Below are 13,127 nucleotides of genomic sequence, written 5' to 3' on the forward strand. Positions count from 1 at the left end.
CACTACTTCAAGGCCTCTCTCTCCCTTTGGATAGCACTAAGTTACCTTATTACATTTATTAAGTGCTAATGTTCAATTGGGAGCAGGTAGAATTATCGTGTTTGGACTCAAATGGATTGTAATTTAAAATCCTCTGATATGATAAAGTGGGATCTTAAGTCACACTTCTAAACATGTTACTTTTAGAAAGTTGGCAATTTCTTGCCCTAACCATTTGATGCCTGTTGTCAGTGTCCTGGGTCACATGACTGTGAATGGTTCTACTGTTGCGGTGTGTGTAATCCTGCCAGACAGTGAGAGAAAGGAGACTGGGTGTAGGCAGGATGGGTCATTCAGCACAGATGACTGGTGACTAGAGCTGTTCTCAGCCCCACTTAGATTTTAAAGGCGATGCCTCCAGCACACACAGAGCAAGGTGACACTGGTCTATTGCTATCCCAGAAAGTTTAGAGCCTGGACAGGTGAAAGGAAGAACTTTCCAAAAAAGATGTCGGGGTAGTATGGAAAACCCCCACACTGGCACCAGGTATAAACATTAGACCCTCAGAACACCACTTTAATATACTCCAAGACCTTTCTACATTACCGAAGAAGGACTGCTTTGTTCATCAGAGGACTGCCCTGTTGCTTGTGGCCTGCCATGTTCCCCAGAGGACAACCTTGATGATTGAGGTCTGACCGGCTGTCTAAGAAGGAAGACTGGTTGACACCGCAACTTACGGTGAACTAGTGTACTTTATGCAGGTTGTATATGCTCCCTTTATTGACACTACACTGTCTGCACTGTTGTTACACATTTTTCAAGATCAGGTGTCTCTAATCAGTCGATCGCGAGGTACTAGTAACAGTTATCACAGACACCAGAGTAGCTCATTATCATGAGTTAATTTTTATATAAGGACAGAGTCATATTTTCCTTTTAATGTTAAGGGAAGACTGTCTTTATATTACATTATCATCAGGCTGCAGATAGCTAGCCTGATAATGTGCAGTACTCAGTCAGATTTATGACCCTGGCTGGGGCACAGAGGTGAAGAACTGGAGCACTGACTACTTTAACTCTTAAATAAAAGTATTTTTCAACTTAGTATTGCAACTGAAAGCAAAACGATGTTTCTTGATTAATTTAAATGGGAGAAAATTAAAATGAAATGTTACTTTATTAAATTAACCCTTCATTTTAATTACTGTGAGTTGTAGGAGGTAGGATCATGAGTTTTGTGGAAGATGGAGCCTAAATTTGCAGATAAGGAGGAGGCAATACGGTGAACAGGGGAGGTGATGGAAAGAAGGGAAGGTGAAGAAGGAAAGATGAGCCAATCCCTATAAAAGACAGGAAGGAATCAGTCAGATGAGAGTGCATTATGGGAACAGTACCAGTCCTTTTCTGGAAAACATCTATGTTTCAGGTGAATGATTTCCTTGCCTACTTTGTGAGAAAGAAAGCTCAAAAGTAACATCTGGGTCTATTTGAACCTTTGAAGAGAGACAAGAGACTGAAATTGGGAATAGGAACTCTTGAAAGCTATTGATACCACCTATAATTACTTGAATAACCTTGGACACAGGACTCGCATTTTAATATGTAGGCTTAATAGTGAATAGCTTTATACGTGCTGAAGAACTTTGAAAAGAGATTTTGATAAATACTTACTTGGCATATTGACTAAGATCATACTCATGTGGGAAAAGAGACACACTTACAGAATCTACACCTAACAGTACGGTTTCCCCATAGTAAAAATATGACATTTTCCTAAAATATATAAATATGCAGCTATATAGGGATGAGCAAAATGTAGTGATGTGGGTCTGACTCATGTTCGCCTTACACGATAATAGACAAGGCAACATGGCAGAAGTTGGGTGAATGCAAGTTAGAGATTCCTGACATAGAACTAGAAGTGTAATATGGAGTGAAATTACAAATATTAGGCTATTTCAAAAGCAATAATGAATACAAGAACAGAAACACTGTGGGTAAAATTTATATTGTGGAAATTAGAAAGGCACCTTTGGGATGGAAGGACAAAAAAGAGTTAGGCATCATTCTGAATCCTACTCATCCTGAACAGGTATTGCTCACAGATGAAGCAAGTAAGAGTCAGTAGTAGATGAAATACCCAAAATTATTCAGTGAGAATTTAGGATGTTTGGAGTATTTTGAACAACATATAGTGCACAAAGCTAACAACATTCCCAAAGTTTACAAAGTGAGGGGTCAGCTGAAGTAAGAATTGTGTAGGTTTTGTAAAGCTGGGTGATAGAACCAATAGAATCATCAGAATGTTTGAGTCCAATAGTTTTAGCACGGAAGGCTAATGGCAAAAAATGCTTTTGTGTTGACTTAAGAGACTTCAATCAACAGATTTGGGTAGATCGCCACCCTTTGCCCTACATAAATGAGATGATTTCCTGAATAAGAGGTGCAAATTATTTCTCATCAATAGACTTGTGTAGTGCGGATCACCATATGAAATTACACCCAGAGTCAAGACACCTTACTTCATTCATAATGCCTGAGGGAGCCTTCCGGTTCATACGCATGCCATTTGGGTTAGCGTCAGCAGTCTTCCAAAGGCTCATGAATAGGGTGTAAAATATTATTTCAAATGTATTGGTGTTTCAAGATGACATTTTGGTGTGGGCTGCTGACAGAGGAAACATGATCAAGTGTTGAATAGTGTTTTGGAAAGGTTAGAAAATGCTGGATTAATCAAAGGTATGGACGAATGTAAATTTGGTGAGACACAAATAGAATATTTGGGACATGCTATGTCTGGAGAAGGCGTTGAACCGAAATAAAACTGTTGGAAGCCATTGAACATGCACCTGCTCTCATAAACAAAGATCAACTTTATCTTTACTCGGCTTATCTGAGTATTATTCTAAGTTTGTAAGAAATTTTGCCGACAAGGTATTGGTGTTACTTGGTTTTATGAAGGAAGGTACATTGTTAGAATGGACAGGGGATTGCAAACAAGCGTTTGAAAACATCAAAAACATGATCATGCCAGCAGTATCTTTGAAAGCACTAACCGACAGGATGAAACAATAGTAGTGGTTGATGCTAGTGCTTATGGGCTTGGTGCTGTATTAATGCAAAGGAAAAGAGGTCAAGAAATGATTGTAGCATATGCATCACATACATTAAAAGGGGCGGAAAACACATATTCTGACATAGAGAAGGAAGTGTTAGCATGCTGGTGGGGAGTGAGCTATTTTAAAACATAGGTATGGGGAATCGCCTTTGAGGTGAGTGAGAAAGCCGTTAGTGGATATATTTTCAACAAAGGGAGAAAGGAAAGCTACACCGAGAATAGCTAAGTGAATGTATTGCCTACAAGAATATCAGATTACCTTAAAATATGTTCCAGGTAGTAAAAATGTAAATGCGGATTGTTTATCGTGTTTACCTTTGTGTGACACCAATGAAGATGAAGGAAATAAAAATGATGAACAGTGGTTGGTCGCTAATGTGGATAAACCTTAAGTGACTACAAGATGGTGTGGCAAGAGTTGTCATGCATTGAAGGAGTAGTAAGGAGAAATTATAAATTGTTTTGCCTGTCATGCTGAGAAAAAAGATTAATGCAATAGCTACATGGAGGTCATGGAGGTTTGACAAGAATGAAAAGAAGTACTTGCATGTATGTCTGGTTTCTTGGAATGGTTAGGGAAAATGAAGGATTTGTGCATCATTGCTTGGCTTTTATGTTATGTGCAGTGACAAGACTCATAGAGTGGATGAATCCCCCATTATGTCTACTAAGTTTCCAGAGAAGTCTTGGCAAAGGTTAGCAATGGATGTGTGTGGACCATTCGCCTACAGAAGAATAGAGGGATTATACACTGTACTGTTGGTGGATTATTACTCAAAATGGCCAGAGGTAGCCTTTATGAGAGAAGAAAAAGCTTCCAATATTGTAACTTTTTGTGAGAGGATTTTTTCAGAAGGGAGGGATATCCCGAAAGTGTTGTAACCGATAATTTATTGGAATGGAGTTTCAGAGTTGTGTAGAAGAAAATGGAATAAGAGAGAATGGTCTCCTAGAGAGATTTAATAGGGTTTTAAAGAAATGTGTGTAATTGGCTTGCAAGACTGTAAGAAAGCAGTCAAAGAAATGTAATGGAACCACCATAACACACCCCATTCAGCAACTGGAAAAACACTGTTTGTTCTTCTTAGGGGAAGGCAAGCTTGTTCAATGGTTCCTGCGGGGTGGATGAGAACAGAGAGAAGAATGATGAAGTGGGGTGATGTGGAGCAGAGAGTAGCAAAATACCAAGATAAATATGTGCAAACGCACAACAGCAGATTGAAAAAATGAGGTGCCAATCTAAGGAAGGTGATTGGGTGAGAGTATTTCAAATGGGACAACATAAGGCCAGATGTTCTAAATGGTCTAAACCCAAAGTGATAAAAAAATCAGGGGAAGTTGTCTTCAGCCTGCACCAGAAGAATGAAGGAATCTCCCTTGAAGTGAAATAGTCACTTCCCTGCTTCAGCAGGCACCTCTCTGCAGTGACGAGCGGTGGCTTCGGTTCCCCCCGCCTGAAGGAGTGCGTTGATCCAGCAACACAGTTGGTAGAGCAAGTGATCCCAATAGTCCTGAAGTCCAGCTGCCAACTATGGTAGAGGTAAGAACTTGCCTTCCCACGCAAGACAGTACCCCTGTGCACTGCTTGTTTTGCTGTTGCCAAGGCTTTTTGGCATCCTTCCATGAAGTTCTTCATGCACCATGCAGCTCCGACCGCCAGCACTCCTTTCTGCAACGCACAGCCTCCTGCGTGGTTCTCCAACGGCGTGGGATCCCTTTGTGTGGTGCTGTATAGGGATCCTTTTGCACCTTCTTTGTCCCTGTACTGTAGGACTTCTGTGCATCCTGCCTGGTCTTCTGAGGACTCTCTGAGTTGCTGAGAGCCCCTTCTGCTGCCCCCTCCTTGGTAGATGCCACCAGGTCCCTCCTGGTCTCGAGCAGCGCCTTTTTTCACTAACCGCAAGCTTTGCGTGTGCCAAGGCTTGTTGGTGGAATCCAGTGACGCAAACCAGACTGCAATCATCAATCCAGCGTGGGACATCATCTGCACCAATCAGGAACCCACATCTGTCTTCTTGGGTGGAAAACTGACTGTTCTTCTTCACCGGTCGTTCTTTTGCACCTTCATCCGGGTTAGCAGGGGCTACTGTTCTCCTTGGACTCTTCAGTGCTTCTTGGACTTTTTCCCCTTTTTCCACAGGTCTTCAGGTCCAGGAATCCATCATTGGTGTCTTGCAGTCTCTTCTGGTTCTTGCAAAATCGTCTATCATGTGTTCTTGTGTGTTCTAGAAAAGTTACTTTGATTTACTCCTGCTTTCCTGGGCTCTGGGGAGGGTTCTTTTACTTACCTTTGGCGTTTTGTTACACTCCCAGCACCCCTGTACACACTACACTTGCCTAGGTGGGAAACCGACTTTCTCATTCCACTATTATAGTATATGGTTTGTGTTCTCCCTAGGCCCATTTCTAACTATCGAATTTTCAGTATTTGCACTGTTTTCTAACTGTTTTTACTCCTATTTCTGCATTATAGTGTATATACTGTGTATATTACTTACCTCTGAAGGGAGTATAGTTTCTAAGGTATGTTTGGCATTTGTGTCACTAAAATAAAGTACCTTTATTTTTGTAACACTGAGCATTTTATTTCATGTGTCTAAGTACTGTGTGACTACAGTGGTATTGCATGAGCCTTCACATGTCTCCTAGTTAGGACTTGGCTGCTCATCCACACTACCCCTAGGGGGCCTGGCTTCTAGACACTTACTACATTTCAATAATAAGGGATAATTGGACCTAGTATAAGGTGTAAGTTCCTTAGGTACCCCCGACAAACCAGGACAGCCTCCTACAGGCCTGACGAATATATTTGTACTTAACTGTAGAGATGTGTTCTAAAAATAATGTGTAATACTGTGTTATTAATAGGTACGTTTTCTTTGAAAAGAGGAATAATACATTATTATTATAATAATGTATTGTAGATATAGGAAAAGGGAGATATGCTGTATCATAGCAACACTATGCCACTGCTGCTGCATTCTAGAGTGTGGAGGCAGTAGTCAGAAGGCGACCAGTTGCTGTGGATGCTGGACACGAGGAGGGGTTATTCTGTACATCTTAATAAACTGTGATTCTCAAGCTGCTGCTTCCTGTCTTAAGAGTGACCACCTGATGAAGGAATGAAAGGACTGGTATCTCTCCCCCAGACCACTGAAGGAATCTGTAAATATATGGATGTTTCCATGACAATGTTCAAATTGTGCTTTTTCCCCTTAAGGAAATCAGATAAAGTGACTTAAGACCAATTGTGCACTTTAAATAACATGCCTGCTTTTAGAGGGCAAAACACATTAAAAAATAAAACATACCGATCCAAACACCGCAAAGTGTAATCACGTAAGAACCAAGAAAGGAATAATGCAGTAAAAAAATCTCCAAAATAAATTATTGTATGCTCCTTTGTAATTAACAAATGGAACATTATATGTATTATCTCCACTATTTGCCTAACCTGGAGTACACTGGAGGTAGTCCCTTGCAGCCGCAGAACACTTGTTTGCAGGAGTGCCGGCTTTAGGGCTTTAGGGCAGTGCAACCGGAGGGGCAGCAATGGGTGCTGACCTGGAGGGGGGCACTGACCCCAGAGGGGCACTGTGTTTACCAAAATTAAATATTTAAAAGCACTGGCTGCAAGTTCCCTGTGCATCCAACTTTGTGTGGCAAATTTGACTCCCCATAAAGTAGTGCAGAGGGTTAATATGCCTGCTGCAATGAACAGTTCTGCATTTTATGCTGATAGCTGACTGAATTAGTAAAGCCAGTGTTTACCAGCAATTTAAAACAAAGGAAATGTGTTTGCAAGAAAGGTTGTAGGGGGATGAGGCTCACCTTCCCCTAGGTGATAATGAATCAGAGGAGGAGGTCATGTCGGAGTGGGACGCTGAAAAAATATTGTCGCACTGGGCCCCACCTCTGGTAAAACCAGACCTGCTTGCTTGATTCCATAAAGAGCTGCTACAGCCGCCCTTTTCTTTTTCGTATGCATTGTACCTTGGTAAGCTTCAAGCGATTTAAAAAAAAAATGCTAATGAGCAGTGAGTCAGCCAATACTGCCACTTCGATTGCTTTTGATTGACCAGTCATACATCTCCCTTCTCCCTATTCATTTATACAAATAGGATCAACCAAACTCCTTCAGCATTTCTATTAAGATTCATTGACTCCTTGGCCCCTTGCAATTTTTTATCCAAGTGTCTGTCATAGTTAGTGTTAGACTTTTCAACCTTGGAGTGGTCTCCCTTAACTTTTTGCCTTGGTTTCCCAGGTTGTTGATGTGTACTGGACTCTGTTTTTGCTGTTTTTGTTACTCTGGGCACTTTGCCACTGCTAACCAGTGCTAAATTGCAAGTGCTCCTATACAAAATGTGTACGTAATTGGTTGATCCATGATTGGCATATTAGATTTACTCTTAAGTCCCTAGTACAGTACACTAGAGGTGCCCAGGGCCTGTAAATTAAATGCTACTAGTGGACCTGCAGCACTGGTTGTGCCATCCACATTAGTAGCTCTGTAAACATGGCTCAGACCTGCCACTGCAGTGCCTGTGTGTGCAGTTTTAAACTTTAAATTCGACTTGGCAAGTGTGCCCACTTGCCAGGCATAAACCTTCCCTTTTCTTACATGTAAGACACCCCTAAGGTAGGCCCTAGGTAACCCCATGGGCAGGGAGCAATGTATGGTTCAGGTAGGACATATAGTAATGATTTGTATATGTCCTGTCAGTGAAATACTGCTAAATTAGTTTTTCACTGTTGCAAGGCCGTTCCCTCTCTAATAGGTTAACATGGGGGCTACCTTTAAGTATGATTAAAGTGTAGATTCCTTTGGGAGTGGATAGACTTGTGGAGTTTGGGGTCTCTGAGATCACAATTTAAAAATACATCTTTTAGTAAAGTTGATTTTAAGATTGTGTGTTTGAAAATGCCACTTTTATAAAGTGAGCATTTCCTTGTTTAAACCATTTCTGTGACTCCGCCTGTTTGTGGATTCCTTGTCTGGGTCAGTTTGACAGTTGGGCTGTTTGCACATCTCACTAGACAGTGACACAAAGGGACCTGGGGTGTAGCCTGCATATCCTGATGAACCATCTGTGCTAGGAGGGAGGGGAGTAGTGTTCACTCACACCTGAAAGGACTGTGCCTGTCCTCACACAATGCAGTCTCCATCCCCCTGGCATGTGTCTGGGGCCTGGCCTGGGCAAGGCAGGATTTCACAAACAAGAGAGACTTTTCTTTGAAGTAAACCTATTTCAAAGGGCAAAATGGGTATAAGAAGGGCACCCACAACCACAGACTTTAGATAACTTCTGGAAACCAAGAGGAACCTCTGCCTGGAGGAGAGCTGAAGAGCTGAGGAAGAAGAGCTGCCCTGCCTGGGACTGTGCTTTGTGGATCTCTCATGCAGTTGCTGCTTCTGCCTGTGCTAGAGAACAAAGACTGGACTTTGTGTTGCCTTCCTTCTTGTGAAGAACTCTCCAAGGCCTTGATTTAGAGCTTGCCTCCTGTTGATTGAAGCCTCAGGGACAGGAAAGACTTCTCTCTGCTAGCACTTGGAGCCTCTGCCAAGACTCCTACCCTGCCAAGTGGTGCCCATCCAGTTACTGGAGCCCTGAAAGGAGAAGCTGGCAGGCCAAGAGTGAGAAATTTATGCACCGACCACCATGCGGGGAAAAGATCGGCGTGACTCCGATCTTCGGCTGAAAAATCGATGAGCCGCCGGCTTCGCGGCTGAAAATTGATGCTCGTCTGCAATGCGACTGGAAGATCGACGCCTGCAGCTGGGGAAACAACATGCATAATTGCTCACGGAGGCTGGTGTGATTGCAACCTGCGCTACGTGGTTTTCAGATCATCGTGCAGCAGGATTTCCGATGCAAACATCGCTGGGCATGTAAAAACGATGCAAGGCCTGCCTGGACCCAAGTGTGTAGTTCAAATCAATGCATCGCTCTCCTGCGGAGAGGCGAAACGACGCACAACGACTCGACTGATGGAAAAATGACGCGCGGTTTCGATCACGAGTGATATTGATGCATCGTAAGCACTTTTTGATGCACACTCGTCTGAGCAGGTTCATTTGTGACACACACAGTGTTAGTGTTGTGTTTAAAATTACATGAAGACTCTTTTTGGGTTTTAATTGATAACTTGACTTTTGTATTGTGGATTTTTGTCATTTTGGTCTTGTTTTATTTAGATAAATATTTTCTATTTTTCTAAACCAGTGTTGTGTTATTTTTTTGTGTTTTCATTAAGTTACTGCGTGTGTTGGTACAAATACTTTACACCTAGCACTCTGAAGTTAAGCCGGCCTGCTCGTGCCAAGCTACCAAGGGGGTCAGCGGGGGTTAGCTGTGGGTGATTCTTTTTTTCCCTGACTAGAGTGAGGGTACGTGCTTGGACAGGAGGTAACCCGACTGCCAACCAAAGACCCCATTTCTAACAGTTAGTGATGATAGCCCCTTTCAGAACTGATAGTTTTGTCAACATTGAACCCCAAATTTTATGTAACCATCATTGACGTCTGGAAGTGGAGCGTACATTCGGAAGTTATCATATACCTAGGTATACATTGGTATTTGTTGAGAGACAATCTAATTAGAGGGCAATGTAGCACTGTATAACATGCACAGATGGCACACTTTTTCTACAGCTAGTGGCAGTCATGCAAAAACACCATAACATCAGGGTCTTTTCTTGATTCTAAATAAGAAAAAACGAAAATACTAATCACTACAGGAAGACTAAACAGACACGCTTTCAGCTACAATAGAATTAGTCAGCAACTTGTGCATCAACACTTGAGAATCTCACATAAATCCTGGATTTACACCTTATCATGGTTGAATTTACATCTGAGAAATATAAAGAGTCATATCTTATTTATTGACAACAAGCTGGACAGCAACTACTTCAACAAAAATTTCTTCGATGCTGACCATTTGTAATAATAAATTGGGCATCCCACACTAGCAGTTGCATCAACTCCAGCACACATGTTCCTCATTAATTCTGTTATTGGGTTACTCTGAATTTTGAGCATACGGTGAGCACTGTGGCTCAATGACATTCCATGCAAAGATTACATATACTGCCAGCCTCTAGCAGGAACACTAGAAAAATATAGGGAGATCGGCACAAGTAGGTTCTGAGAGAGTGTAGTTTAAACGTTACCTATTTAGACGTGAAATGTTCATATTATCGACGTTATATTAAATATTATTCATAGAATCGTGATTAATACAGAAGTAAAATGTATGCATAGACTAACGAGGACATAAGAATAATTGTTTGAATTACAAATCTAAGAAGTTAACACGTACGAAACTTCCATTTATTAGAAATTCATAAGTCTTAAGTTAGCGTGAGTTGAAAACTGGCTGTGTAACTCTCATATTAAAGCATATTTTTCTGTTTGTTCAGTGTGCTGATTCGTAAAGGCCATGACCCAGCATTTGTTCCTTTTTCTCCGCTTAAAGTATCTTTGACTAGTGCATTCTCATCCGCATGTTAGTTGCTTTTGGTACGAAATCGTAGGTTTGTAACAAGAGTACAGTTACTTTCAAGGACATTGAATCGCGGTAAAGAGAACTCTTGACCCGAAGAACGTGCCAGAAAATGAAGTAACCCCAGATGTGCCACCTACGAAAACGTCAATTATGAAGACCAATCAAAGTCTAGAAAATTATCACAACATGACAAGTGCATTACTTAATGTATAATTTGATAGGTTATAGATAGTGGGGCGAAGTGATCAGCCAATAGAAATTTGGGGGTATGGATTATGAAAAAGGGATAAAAACTCATGATACAGACACTCGAGAGAACCTAGGTAGGGAATGATATCAATTGCATCCAGAAACTCTGTCACTCTGTTTGGTGACTTGTGACTTAATAAACTATCCTCGTCCTTAGTTGCCCCTATACACTTTTCCTCCTTATGAGGGAAGTGGCCCTGTCCTTAGACTAAACAGATTGACAACGAACTAACTGATGTCCTGAAGACGAAGACTGATCCTGTATACTGACCTGTCTAGAGAAGGGTAATTATTAGTTGCTATTGAAATGCACTTATTTGCTTTTTCTTTCTAGGTAGCAACTGCTGTGTAATTTGATTAGAGACTTTAGTTAGATGTTTTCCAAATTGATGTTCTAAATTGTTTTCGCATGAAGCCCAACATGATGCTAATTAGTGGATAGACAAGGTATTCATCTTGACTGTCATAACTGACGTGACTGACATTATACTATGCTGAACTGAATATATAATAGGGTTTGTGTATTAGAATATCTAATCTTCATGTTCTTATTCATGTGTATGTGAACTCTGCATTAATACTAATTGATATCTCTATGCTTCTTCGTTTTGGTTTATGATGAATACGCTTATATTAGATTGTAATCAATAGGGAATAAAATCACTAAACTTCAATCAAGGTGTGGTTATTTATGACTGAAGAAGTCATGGTTACGTCAATTAATGTCTAAGGAGAAATATATTGCGGTAATATACATTGACAATATTATTGATGTGTTGATTGACTTATTGATCAGCTATCTCGTCTTACAGTGTCTCACCACTGGGTCCCAAGATTCATCGACCTAAAACGAGTCCTAATGTGTATAAATTAACATAGAGGGACGCGTTAACAGTTCTCTGTAGATGTTTGAGTCAAAGATTCCTATCTCAGCCTAAGAAGCTGCCATGCTCTTCGGTAAATGTTCCCCAGACATTTGTGGAGACAGCATTCCCCCTTCCACTTGTATGCAAATGAGATCTACAGTTTCACTTACAACCTCAAATCAAGTCTCTTGTAGGAAAGATCAAGGAGTAAAAAAATTATGTCCGGACGGCCCTAACTGCGTCCAAAAAATGTAAAATGATATTTGAGTCTGAATATAGCGATTGAAAAAATATTCGTATGTTCCCAATGAAAACCTGAGTTCATCTAGAGCAAAAAATCTGGCTCCCGGAAAGAATCAGGCCACCCAAAACATTCTCACTTGGGGGATAGTGCTAGTTAAGGCTCACAACTCACGTGTCTCTTGGCCATAGAAATTACTACCATAAAGAATGCCTTCCATGAAAAGAGTTTCACGACAACGTGCCCAACAAAGGTGTCGTTAGTCTGTAAATGGCACCAGTTTAAGAACGTGGCTAAATGCTGGTCCCAGGTCTTCACCAAGGAAGTTTAACAGAGGGTTTGCGTGGAAGACATACCCAAATATAAGTTTCCTAATCGCATTAGCCTGCTTTAATTATTTTCTCTCAAGCTGAGACCACAAAGTATCTGGGAAGTTTGGAAGTGCACTGTCCACAGTATTTTTCAATTAATGGAAATTCACTGCAATAACTTTTTCTCAGTACATTCACAATGCAATCAGCTGCAAATCGGCTGCCCTCATGATTTTAATACTGCTTTCTCATCTCTCCTAATAAGGTTAAACACAGCTTTCTCCACATCCCTCCCACGACCAGCCTTAAGCTTCTTCATTGCTCATGTGCTTCCATTCTTCCCCATTGTTTTCCCCAACCGTTTCTCTGTTGTTCTCTAGTCCCCAGGCTGTAATTTTACATGTTTTTATGTATATATTTTAAAGGAGGGCCAAGCGGCTAGCATTTCCTGCCAGGCTCTTCTACAGTGCAAAATACACCTTCACACAATTAAAATTAAAGGGCATATTTATCAACCCCTAGTGGCTCCTTGCGCCACATTAGAGTCATTATTTTGTACAGTAATGTGGTCCAAAGAGAACAAAATCACCATTTATTTACAAATGCAAATACATGCATTGCGCCTCTTTATAACTCTTTGCATTACATTATGTTTCCCTTAGGAATAATGCATGAACAGGGAACATTCCTCCATTAGGGAAGCTGAAAAAATGGTGCAAATCTAACAGATTTTTTTGCATCATTTGTTTGGCACTTTTAACGCCTGCTCATAGCAGACGTTAAAATGAGGGATCCCATTGTTTACAATAGGCCCCAATGAGCTTTGCAGGAATAGCATCAAAAGGGAA

The sequence above is a fragment of the Pleurodeles waltl genome, chromosome 3_1 (assembly GCF_031143425.1).
Source record: "Pleurodeles waltl isolate 20211129_DDA chromosome 3_1, aPleWal1.hap1.20221129, whole genome shotgun sequence".
In the NCBI taxonomy this organism is placed as follows: domain Eukaryota; kingdom Metazoa; phylum Chordata; class Amphibia; order Caudata; family Salamandridae; genus Pleurodeles; species Pleurodeles waltl.